The sequence below is a fragment of the Corvus hawaiiensis genome, chromosome 6 (assembly GCF_020740725.1).
Source record: "Corvus hawaiiensis isolate bCorHaw1 chromosome 6, bCorHaw1.pri.cur, whole genome shotgun sequence".
NCBI classification, from domain to species: Eukaryota; Metazoa; Chordata; class Aves; order Passeriformes; family Corvidae; genus Corvus; species Corvus hawaiiensis.
Window position 1 is genome coordinate 6,889,478 of NC_063218.1, and position 13,269 is coordinate 6,902,746.

A 13,269-nucleotide genomic window follows, 5' to 3' on the forward strand; every position below is an offset into this window, starting at 1 on the left:
AAGATGAACAGGAGTATCTGTAGAGGTTTGAAGGACTGCTTTCCCGTTGAAATAATTACTGTAATCCTGCTAGGGTTGTGTTATATTATTAATGATGTTAAAGTGCCTGGAGTCAGAGGAAAGCTTCATTTTAGATGATTTTTGAATGTCAATGAATAAAATGTGCTAACCATATCAGGTTTATTGTTAATTTTTAAAGACATTGGTGAGTTGAGTGCCCAGATTTGAGAAGGCAATAATGTATTTATTATAAGGTTTATTATAAGTCTTGAAAAATGAAAGAATAAAGGAAAATGGATTTTATTTCTAATTAATGATTATTGCTCTAAGCAAAAAAAAAAAAAAAAAAAAAAAGCCTGGGAGTGTTTTAATTTGTTCTTGAGTATAAGCTATTGCAATAGCTCAGTGAAGGAGCTGGACAAGTGCTAATGTACCACTGCAGGAACAGGAGAAAGAACAGACTGAAGGGGTTTCAGCTCACTTAGACTGTACTTGGTTGTTGCTGAGTCCTGAACAGTACTTTTCTTAGTAAGCAATTTGAGGTATTAAAATATTGCTTATCTCTGTAAAAGTTACTACTCGTGAATCCCAGTGAGGGTTTTTGCAACGGAACTTTAAGGAATTTAGCTGTCTTTAGTAGAAATGTATATAATGAGCCAATGTAGCACTTCTCTTAGATGAGGTGTAACAACTATGTCATTCAGCATGGGTAAAAATAAATTCAGTAGTTTGGAAAGAATAAGGCTTGCTTCTTGGGTTTTTTTTTGGTTTTGGTTTTTTTCTGGTTTTCTAATTGCTATGCTAAAAACTTTACCACTGCAATAAAAAATTAGTTCAATGACTGCTGCAGTCCCCTGATTTCAATTGAGCCTGGTTATGCACTTATTTCTGCAGGATACTGCTCAAAGTTCTGTATGTAAGAGAGCCTTTTCTTGTTGTTGTTGGTTTTATAACACTTTGCCTGTATTATTTACTCTGTTAATCTGTTAAATTGTGCACACACAGTGCTGTGGCATTTAGGTACGATAGGGAAAGGTCACTGGGTACTTCAGAAATCTGATTGTTTGGCAGACCGGATAAATTAAAAGATGAAGGTCCAAACAACATTGCCTTAGCAATAGGACCATGAGCAACAAAGGCAGAAAGCACAGGCTTTGTTTGAGTGGTGGGTGTTTTGCTTCAGAGTTACAAGCTTGGTTTTTCCAGGGAATGGAATCAGCTGGCTTTGGTGTGTTGCTATTTTAGCCCAGGGTGGCACAGCAGCACATGTCCTCATGTTACAAGATGTATTTCTTATTATACTGCTGCCTCATTTAGATGGGAGCCAAGTGTGCCCATCATTCTGGAGTCTGCCCAGCTGCTTGGGTTGGTTTTTCCTTTTTTTCTCTGTGTGTCTGTATTGGCACATAATCTGGGAAAGGCACAGAATTTTAGTGACTAGGTGGTTGTGTGTGGATGCCAGGTGTGCAGCACTGTGATTCATTACAGCAAACAAGAAAAAAAAAGTTGAAAATAAGAGGACTGCAGTGATGGGGTCTCCTCTGTAAAGTCATTCTAGGAATGCAGTTGTGATAGTCCTTTCATTTTTCTGGGAACTTAAATCCGTGTATTTAACCCTGTCACGTGCCATCTCAAACACAATTCAGATAAGGTGTCATTATTTAAGGAGTGTTTCTATTGTGTTAAAAATGAGATTATTCCATTTTCAACATTATCTTAAAATACACTTATCCTAGTGTCTTACAGTTTTTAATTGGCAACTCATCAGAACAACTCTGCGAGGGAGTGGAACATGTGATTACCACCCCCTTAATTTTACTACTGGGAAAGAGATACTGATTTGGTAACAGTTTCATTATGCTTCCATTTCTTTCACTTTCCCATGTTCCTGTAATTTTAAATTTTTAATTCAGTGATATGCTGTGTGGTGAGAAAATGGAGATTGGGTTTTTTTCCCTGTGGTTTCTCTAAGTGACTAACAAATCCTAAAGCAACAATAAACCCTTGGTCTTTTTGCCTCCTCATCACAGGATTTGGAATAGAAAATAATTAAATTTGGGAAGCTGGGGAGACATTAGTTGCTTTGTAGGTGGGCAGAGTATGTTTGCTCTTTTTCAAAAACACAAAATAAAATTAAAAAAAAAATTAAAAAAGAGGAGGAGGTTTAGATTCCTGTTTTTTCTAAGGTTTGAGCTAATAATACCTAGTTGTGGGTAATAATACCTAGATGTGGGTGTGTAACTGTCATGTCTGGAAATTGTTTCTTCACTCTGGCTAGCAGGGATTAAATTGTAGAGTTGCTTGTTTTCACTCAGAATAACTGTCTGTGCCTTCATTCCTATGCTTTCCTTTATTATCCACAACATTTTTCAGTGGAATGGGCAAGTTGCTAACTTGTGCCTGCATGTGTTTGGGTGCCACCACTGCATTATTTTATAGCTATATTTTATTACTAGCAAGACAGCAGAGGAGGAGTAGAATTAAAAAACCCCAAACAACCAAAACTTGTGCACAGCCCTTCAACAACCTGGAGCCCAGAATTAGAGGGTTCCCTCTTCCACACATCATCTGGACTCTGGTACCATAATTTCAGCTTTTTTATCCCTGCAATTTCTGCAGATCCCTTAAAGATACTTGTCCTTTAAGAAAGGAGTAAGTTCTTTCACGCTGACTAGCATCAACTGCAATTACTGCACATTGGGCCGAATTTTGTGTGCAGGAGTGGCAGTTACATCCGTGTCTGAAAGCCAACTGTGCTGCAGGGGCAAACAGCTGCTGAGAACTCCTGGGAGCAGGAAGATTCTTGTTGGAGCACACTGAGAGCAGCACAGATCCCTCTCCTGGTTCCCTGGGAGCAGAACCCGCTCACTGATGGGACAGTTCAAAGGCCTTATCCCCAGGCCAAGGATGAAAACAACCCTCTCCATAGGGCATCACAGAGTTGGGAGGGCACCTAGGAAGGTGATCACATCCTAGGAATTACAACTTTATGGAAAAAAAACCAAAAAAAAAAAAGCTCCTTTTTAAGAAACTAGAGCCATTCTGATTCCTCAGACTCATCAAAGGGATGCACGCCACATCACAAGAATGGGAAAGAATTCATGGGAATCAACCTGAAGAGCAGGAGCAGAGAGTTCCCCATGTGGCATCCTATGACATGAAAGGAAGGAGCATGTTCAAATCTTCCCATCAGGCTCAGAAGTTCATGTGTAGGTAACTAGGCAAGGCATAGATGTGCTAAATAAATCCCTAGGGAAGACAGATTTGATATGCTGAGAGAATCAGGATGCAAAGTATAAGATGTACAGCTGAGGGGAATTTGCCTTCGCATGCACAGATGTGTGTTTTAGTCAGTTCTGGACTTTTTTTCTTGGAAGATCGCAAATTGCCAAGATTATGAAATGGAGCAGATTCATGTTCGAGGGTGTGTCAAGTTACTCATCCCTCGAGTAGGAGGAGTGAAAGCTTCCCTAGGGCTCTTTCTGACAACATTTATTCATTTTTTATTCAGAGGGGAAAAAGAAGCCACAGTTTGGGGAATCTGTTCATAATTCATAGAATCATTCACTGGAAAAGGGAGATACCTTGACAAACAGACCAGGAGATCTACAGGCAGATGAGAGAGCTGTTTGGAGTTGGCTGATAACAAACCAAGTGTGAGGATGGCTCTGAAACTCCATCTCACACCTCAGGCAGGACTAAAAGGGAGATACCTTGAATTGAGTGCAATACAGGATCTACTGATGGTAGTCAGTTGTGATTATTTTTATAAATAATTGGGTAGATGCCACTTTTTTACAGGATAGGATGCCCACTTTTGATATAAATGCCAAGTGGTCAGAGCTGTTGCCAGGCAAGGACATTTCTGAGCCCTTTTAACAATGTGATAGCCAATATTAATTCACTCTCATCACAGTCCTGTTTGTTGCAGGTGAATTGAGAACATCCACGACATCGCCAAGAGCCATTTTTTTCAATCTGCTGAAATGCCAGCAATCCTCCTTCATCAATCTTCCATCTTTGGAGTGTTATGTACTCCCAGTCCTGGGGAGGTTCTCAGGAAAAGGCCAGGTGTGTTCAACACACATGGTGATACTCAGAACAACTTGCCTGCCTTACTGCTGCACCCTTTTTCAGGTAATGCAACCCATGCATCCCAGGGCGATTCAGAACCTGTATGACAAGTATTCGGGATGTAGCCGGTGGTTCTGCCAGCTCTCACTCTCAAGGTAACACTTGCTGCTCTTTTTAATTACACAGAAAGTGCTCAGAATTATGTGTGTGTCTGTGATATTTCACAGAATCACAGAATATCCTGAGTTGGAAGGGACTCACAAGGATCATCCAGGTCCAACTTCTGCCCTGCACAGGACACCCCACAGCATGTGCCTGAGAGCATTGTCCAAACACTTCTTGAACTCCAGCAGGTTTGGTGCTGTGACCCTGAGCCATTTCCTCAAATGTAAATTAACCCTTAAAATATCATCATGAAGTAAGTAATTAAGATGTTTGGGGTGGTGAGTTAAAATATGTAGGGTTATGTGACTTGCCCTCAAACATCCAAGTCATTAAATAAATGCACTGTCATGATGGATTCTACAATATTTACATTGGGCACCAGAAATGGGACTCAGGTGGATTCATCTGGCCAAGTTCAAGAAAACTACCTATCTTCTAGATACCTATCAGGTAAACTGTTTTCTGCTGTGGCAGCTGTTTGAGCCTAGAGGTATGTAAAAATTGCTACCACCAACTGTCCTGGCAGTTCCCTAGGTTACTAAAGTGGGCTGCCATGCCTGCACAGGTGTCAGTGACCAGTAGGGCCAGGCCCTCAGGCTGATTCAGGAGCACAGCAAAGGCATGACTGTATTCCATTTGAATCCCTGGAGGAGCCCACTCTGCTGTGCACACTCAGAGCCTTGTAGCACTGATCCAGTGCCATTCACAGAAAAACCACAGGCTTCTGTGAAAAGGGTTAGGGAAGAGAAGCAGCAGAGCTTCCTTCCCATAATATCTTAATAAATGTCGTCAGCTAGGGAGTGGGAAATCTCAATTCAGTTTCATCTTGGCCTGATGGGATGCAACTCACTCATGACTCAGAAGGCTGCTGTAGCCACCAGGTTATGGCATAATCCAGGGCATTGTGTCTTCCATCCCTCCTCCTGATTTGAAGTCCTCTCTCAGAAGAATGGGAAGAGATCTAGAATTACAAGTAGTTTGGTGATTGGGATGTAGGAGATCCACATTTGATGGAGCTTAACTGCTTTGGTTGAGGAGGGAGCAGAGGCTCTTGATTATGTGACCTGAATCCACAGGTACTGGGAGTTGCAATTGGAGGCCCCCAAAGTCCTACCCTTGGAGTTCAGTGAAATTAGTCACGCAAACAAGTCATGCAGCTGTAGGTTTGGAGTCAGGATATGTAAATGGTAGAAATTGGCCAAGAACACAAGGCTGCTGATTCACAGAGCTGTGGAGCAACCATGCTTGAAGCGTAACTTGAGGATGCAGCAGCTCTGTGTTTGTTTGCCTGTATGTCTTCTGATACCACCCTCGTGATCTGCTGTGGCTCCTGAAAATAAACCAATAAAAGATGATGTATAGTAGGAGAACCATTTTTTAAAGAAGTTGTTAATTTTGTAGGCAGTAGGAAACTGCATAACTTTTTGATCACTGTATTTTAGGATTAAAAAAAAAGGTGTTTATAACAAGACTGGAGGAACTTGCAATGTAGGCTCATCAGTTAAGGACCTAGGCATTCTAAGGATTGTGTAGTTTTGCACCTTTATTGTGCTAGAAACTACATACTGCTGATGAAGGGACTTTTCTAACCAGCTTAGCTAGACAACAAAGGAAGATAAAACACTATTCATGAAGGGGCTGGAGTTGTCACACTCACTTTGTCTTAAAATTTGCAGGTTCTCTGGCTAATCAGATGGTTTTATCCTCTTTATTTTAGTCTGGAAGTGCTCATTTTCTGGAATCTGATTTTGCCTTATGACTGTGGTGCTGTCCCCCTCTGTATGATGTATATGGGTGCCCACACACCTTTTTTATTATGCCTTGTTCTCATTAGCTCTGTCTGTCTTCTCCCCTGCATTTGTTTGGTTGATACTTCACCTACATGTGCAGTCAGGAGAATTCTTAAAAGTGCCTTTGGCTTTGTGCACATAGTGTGTCTGGCAGAGCTTCTGCAACCACAAGCTGTACAACCACTTCTGTCCTACTCTTTAATCCTACCAGCAGCACCAGCAGAGAGCTCACACTTCTGGTCACATGGTATTATCAGGGTCATGTTACTATATTTCGTATTTTTCTCACCCTTTAAGTACCAGCTGAAGAAAAGCACTGGCAGAGTCCTTCTGACAATGCCAGTAACAAGAGCAAAACCGGATTTGTTATGGAAAAAATAAACACCAGACAGAATCACTCCCTTAGTAGAGTCATTTCTTTATTTGATACGGCTTGTAAGTCCTACATAGGATAGGACTCGTCCTCATTTTTCCTTATGATTTTGGACTTCATTAAGAAACTGGAGACACAGGGTGACACAGTTGCTTGAGAACATATGTCCTTGGATGAGTAGACAATAATTATCCAATATCATTTACAAAACCAAATCATAAACAAAGCCTAAGTAAAGTTAAAGCTTCATAGATACAATCACAGGTTTCCGCATATTATCCAGTGTGTAAATAGAGCTTACCCTTCTGTCCTAGAGAAATTTCCAGCCTCTGAGTCTGTAAGATTTGGCATTCATGCCAGTAGCAACATATCCAAAGAATAATGTGAAGAACAAGGCAAACATGGTATAGCAATGACTAACAGACATACTTCGGGTGTAATAAGAACACCTTCTTTGCCTAAAAAAATCACCACCCTCCAACAAAACCCTCACTAAAATGGGACCAGGACTTCCGTGTCCAGAAGGAAATGACATCTAAATGTTGCAAGAGATTGTTCATCATCATCATGCTGCTATTGCATGCCACATCCAGTGAAATCGTGGCAAATAGAACTTCACTCAAGTGTCAGACCCTTTTGTTTAACTATAAGACAACTGCCTGCAAGACTTTTAAAGAAGACATTGTAAGATTTTTTCTGTAATTTAACAAGCTGTTTTCAATTTTGAAACAAGTGCTTGGAAAAGCCACATGTCAGACTCTTTTATTATGAGCTCAATGTCTGTTGGGGAACTGTATTGCAGCACCCCAACAAGGTGAGCACAGCAGCCCTGGTGACACCAGCTGGAATCAGCTGCAGCCCAATCATGGCTTTGCAAAGCCACAGCAGGGAGGAAGGGCAATGCTCAAGCCAGGAAGGCAAGTCAAGGAGGTCAGGGCAGGATCAGGCACAAGGCCAGGCAAATCCCAGCCTGGAGGAGACTTCTCACAGCTCTTTTCCCTGCAGTCTTGTCCCAGGTTACAGAGCTGGCCCTGAACATGGGCACCAAACCCCTTGGAGCAGGGATGAAAGGTGTGTTGGTGCTCAAACACCCCAGACACTGTAAAAACTAAAATGCAGTTGAATTTGTTAGGGCATGCAAAATATTTGCAAGAAAACCTCAAACCAGCATAAATTACAAATCTGAAACTCAGATCAGATTCTGTGTAAGCCTGTCTACGTTTTATGGTCTGTCTCAGTGAACCTGAGCCATGCCTTCAGCAAGTCTGGCTTGAGTTATATATTTTGGCTTAAATGGTTTAAAACCTGGAGTTTAAAAGGTTTGTGTAAATAGTCATTTATAGCCTTCTGGTTTCAGCAGCTTTTTTGACCACATACAGTTACTAATATAACTGCTCTTTTCACACAGAGGTGGAGGAGGCCTGTATGCATGAACCTGGGTAGCACTTAAAGAAAGACCTTAGAAAATGCCACCTTTTACTTTAAGGGGTATTTCTTACAAGGCAGTCTGTGTAGGTTTGCAGCATGAAGTGACCTCCAAATTAAAGGCAGTCTCACTATTCTCCCAAGTGTCATTACAAAATAATACCTCTTTGTAATACCCCACTGTGAAGTGTTTAATTTCCAGTAAAGATACTGACCAGTGCTGTGATTCTGCAAGGGATTACCTTTATGCATCACATTCATACACTCCTTTGAAGTCACAGGAAAGGCACTCAGTGCTGGAAGTTGAACATGTTTGAATCTTGACAAGGTCATAAAATGTTTGAAATTAGTTTTGAGAAGCCTATGGGCCTACTGCTAATAGAATTAAGATGCAGCTTCCTATCTTAGTGTTGAAATACTCCTGTAAAGATAATAAATAGATTGAAATGTAAAGAAATTATTTAGGTCAACATTAATGGTTTTTTAACAGGCCCCCAAGGTTCTCTTAACTCCAAACAAAGTCAAGAGGAGACAGAAATCCTTAACCCCTCTGCAAGCAATCATGTTGTTAGGAAGAATAAACCTTATCAAGTCCTTTTTCCTCTCTGTGCTTCTGTACCAGTAACAGTGAAATAAGGACACTGATTTCCTTTGTAAATCAACTGGTGAAAAGTGCCAAAAAAGTTGTTATCAATGCAATGAATACCTGCTTTTGTGAATAATTTCCATGTAGCACTTCAGATGCAGGATCTTTGGCACTCATGTAGAAAAATATTATTACATTGAATCCACTGATGTTTTCTTACCACAAGCAATTAAAATATAAGGTATAAACTGCCCATACAGTCCTTGAAAAACTAAAATGGATAATTTGAAAAAGCTGTTTTCACATTCTTCCCTGTGTGGTCTAACCACAGTCAAAATAATTGAGAATATTGGAGTATAACAATATTTCTTTTTTGTGCTGGAAAACAGATGTTGAAGTATAGCAAAACATTGAGAGCATCACAGCCCAGCATGCATGTGTCCCATGATTAGCACAGAACTAATAAAGGCTTAAAAATAAAGAAGGTGATGATCCTGACGATGACAAGAGAAAAGCTTTGAAGAGGAAGACCTAACAGAAATACCAGCTCTGTGGAAAGCATATCACACCCTCCCATGACCCATGATTTTGTAATAGGTATTTCCAAGGACTGGAAGAAGGGCAGGGCCCTTGTGGGCAGGAGGTGGCCCTGGCCCTGGAGGGTGGGCAAGGCTAGGAGAGGTGTCCAGCTGCCTCCCAGAACAGCCCTGGGCTGTTGCTTTGATATCCCCATCCGGGTGCTGCCTGCTCTGCCAGTGCTTGCCCTCGCTGAGAGCCATCCTGCTGAAACCCCTTTGTGCATCCAGACCTGCAGCACGTCAGGAAACAGCTCTGGCATGGAGACTTCACCTCTCGCTGCTCATGCACCACAGCTGTCTGCTCCAGCTTGTGGGCACAGAGAGATAAGAAGAGATGAGAGACATTCATGGAGGGGAGTGTTTGAAAACCATGCAGAGCTGGGATCAGAGCTTGCTTCCACAATGACTCTTCAGCCACATGAATAATCTCCATGAGGTGAAGAGGGAGCAAGAGCATGTTTCACTTGAAAAACATTCTGTATAAAGAGTAGAATTGACAGAGTAGTAAGTGTTTGATTAGAAAAAGTAAAATCACAGGACAAAATTTGTGGACTGTTGGCACAAGGAGGGGAGGCTGCAAAAAGCTTAGCTGAAAGAAGCTAAGGAAAAGATGTGGAACTGTTTTTTAATTACTCTGTCTGGAGAAGATTATATGGAGATTAAGGGAAGTGCATGTTTGCAGAGATAATACAGCTTGAGGGACAGCCAAGAGATCAGAGGTTGTTCAGATGTTTACCACTCGCCCAGTGCTTTTCAGAAAGTGAAGCCACAAACTGAGGCACTCACTGGCCAGGAAACACTGCCAGCACTCACAGGCTCAAACTGTGCCAGGCCAAAGCAAAAGTACAGATGATGATGCATCTGTCTGAGCATGAAAAGTCAAAACTTAATTTTGATTAGGATAATTGCAACCTAAAGATCAGCCTGGACATGCACCTACACTGAGATACCACAGTCGGCTCTTGCCCGTGCTCTGTGCCCACCAAAAGCTGTGTGCCTGCATCCACGTGGTGCCAAGCTCCAGCAGAAAAGCCCCTGGGAGCAGAGTATGTTGACTTTGAACCAGCACCAGGCTACTGTGATAACACAGCTTTTAGCTGGATTATACCATGGACACTTATGCTGTATAAAGGTGGTTTGAAAGGTGTTTGTATAATGAAAAAAAGCATCATGTATTCCTAATTGCTTTGTTTATTCAGTTATGTTACTGCAGAATCACAGATTCAATTAGGGTGTAAAAGACCTCCAAGATCATCGAGTCCAACCTTTGGCCAAACCCCACCTTGTCAACTAAACCATGGCTCCAAGTGCCACATCCAGTTGTTTCTTGAGCACCTCCAGGGATGGTAACTCCACCATTTCTTTGGGCAACCCATTCCAATGCCTAACAACCCTTTCTGTGAAGAAATTCCTCCTGATGTCCAACTTGAACCTCCCCTGGCGCAGCTTTTACTGAGCATCAGTTTGCTCCAATAAATTTAACTACAATCTTCCTTTTCCCTCAGAAATCCAGGGCTTCTGGGAAAGCTGTGTATTGAAAACCTGCTGGTGTAAAAAGCTGGCTGCTACAATCAGTGCAGAGACTTGGATCCATACACAAATCAGGACATGGCAACCAAAGAGCAAGCAGTGCTGCACCAATGCAGAGCAGCTCTGGATGTGTTTTTCTCAACCTCTTGTCAAACTGTGTCCATCTTTGCTGAACATCTGGAGATAGAAAACAGCTTTTACACAGGTATTTCAAATGAGATTCTGCTGTTTTCTAAAGCAGGAGCTTTCTCCAGTCTTTTCATCAATACTTGGTTTTCCTCTTTGAAATCTGACCTCCTGTGTGTTAAATTAGTTGCAGGATTAGCCCCCTCCTAAAATTTACATGTTAATTCCATGTGTTCTACCTGAAAGAGCTGTTGATGCAACTTTTCATGCCACTGAAGGTCACTTGTCAGGAGACAGCTCCATGGTTTCTCTCCAGTGAATATATGACTGTTTTTGTAATAGAAAACAAGAGTTATACATGTGAAACAAAAAGAAGTCTGAAATGAATGAAAAATGCAAATCTTGGGTTCATCTGCCAAATTTCTAACATCTCTTAGGTCTATCTCTGCCCAACTCAGCTCCTTTGTGCTTCAATAAAATACATTCTATTCAACATGGCCAAACTTAAACAAAAACTCTGAGGGGAGGGATGTGTATTTATTTTTTTTAACACATCTGTGGATTTGCGACCCTCATTCTTTCCCCTCCCCCCCATCCCACTATTCAGTGTTCCCAGCAATGAGCCCCTCAGGGCTTTTCTTTTTGGAGAAAACTTCAGACACTGAGAGCTACTTCAAAAAGATACTATCCATAGCCAAATATTTGCAGTGTTTAGGTGTGAGCAAAGATCTGTAATTAAAATCGTTAAGTTAAAAAAAGGAGTAAAATGTCTGAGAAGAAAAAGCTGGATTTACTCTTGCCGAGAACATGGTGAGGCAACAAGTTACATTAACAAATACACATCCTGATTCTCTGTTACTACTTGGTTTATGCTAATGAATTACAAAAATTACTCTTATAAAATTCAACACATGCACAATTTTGCTAAGTTCCATAGCTGTACAGAAATGTATCTGAGCAGATACCTTATGATACCTGAAATCTGGGAATAAGCCAGCTGTAACTAACTCAAAACAAAGCACTAGAAGGACTGATAAGGGATTGGTAAAGATTTCACTGTGAAACTATTGGAATTTAAGAGTTCATCTGCTGAAGGATGCCTTAGCTTTGCTCTCTTTTTTCCACCGGTTTGATGGTTGCACTTGGCAGAAGACTCCCCGTACTTGGAGTGACTTTGCAGTAAGAGGTAGAAACTACGAAGTGGAAAAGCCACCTAGTGGTACAGGGACATGGTACCAGGCAGGGGCAGGTACCTCTGAATTCCAAGGAAAGGTTTGTTCTCATGCTGGGACACCATGCCCTGGCATGTTATAAAGGGTATTTATTATTATTCATGGGAGTCTGGAATGAGTATTGTGGATGCATGAAACCTACATGCAAATTAAATATATTTTCCAAAGGACAGCACCATGAAACTTTATGTTAGATTACTGCCTGTTTTATATATGCTGTGTAGACTATAACATCTCATTAAGAGCTATTTCAGAGAATTAAAAGAGGATGAATGAGTTTGCCCCATTTTTCTTTCCACCTGTCCAAATAAATGTAGGAGTTGCTATAAGCCCAGCTGTCCAGAGCCCAGAAAGAGAAGAAAGACTATAAAGAAAACACCCATCTGTACTATTTATTTTAATTTTCATTGTGTCATAGCTTTGGGGCACAAGAAGTCAATGCATTTGCAGAGCTAAGGACTGGTTATCCACACCTCTGCTCTGGATCCCACTGGTGATTTTTCTGAGAATAATTTCTACATGTGCTGGAAAGAGTTGGGAAAGCCATCCAATCTGGGTAAAACAAAAATTCACCCTCCAGCAAAAGGCTGCTGGGTAGGGCTGATCAGGGCACTGCATGATCAACATGTGAAAGTCTGTCTCTTCAGAAAGGCTGAGAGTGCTGGGGGATTATTACAACAGCTCCATTCCTTCAGGACCCTTCAGCTCAGTGCAAGCAGCACAGAGTTGTTGCAAGAATGAAGGCATATCTCCCTTTGGCATGCAGTGATTAAACCTGAGCCTGTGTAAAGAGTAATAGAACAGGCAGCACGCTCTTATCGAAATAGTCAAAATGCGAAGTCACAGCCCATATGCTGAGGTTTGGGTTTTATAATGCCAAGGTCTTTACAGCTTTGTGCTCAAAGCAGAGCGTTCACTCATTTGCAGATTCATCTGTGAGCACACGGACCAGGGAGTTCTACAGACATGAGGGATTAGCTCCTACACGGATGCAAATACCCACATTGCACAGCCAGGCCTCACAGGGCTCTTCAGCCTGTGCGGGTTGTTGAGCAGAGGGAGAGAGAGGGGGATGACCATGCCAGGCTAGAGCTGGGTTAGATAGCTACTGGAAATTGTGGGACTGTGTGAGCAAACACACCAGAACAGTCCTGACTGCAGCCCCCTGTAACACATGCATCCCAGCTCTGAGGATCAAGCACCCCTTAGCCACTGCCCACCTCTAATGTAAGGGAAAGGGGACATGGCAAAGCCCTCAGCTGTATAAGGGACAGATATGAATGAAGGGAACTGTGAAAATGAAGCCTCTTTAGGTAAATGAATCTCATCCTCAGAATGGGAGGCTTAACAAGTCAAGCTAGGCAATTAGAGTAATTACCCCTAAATGTTT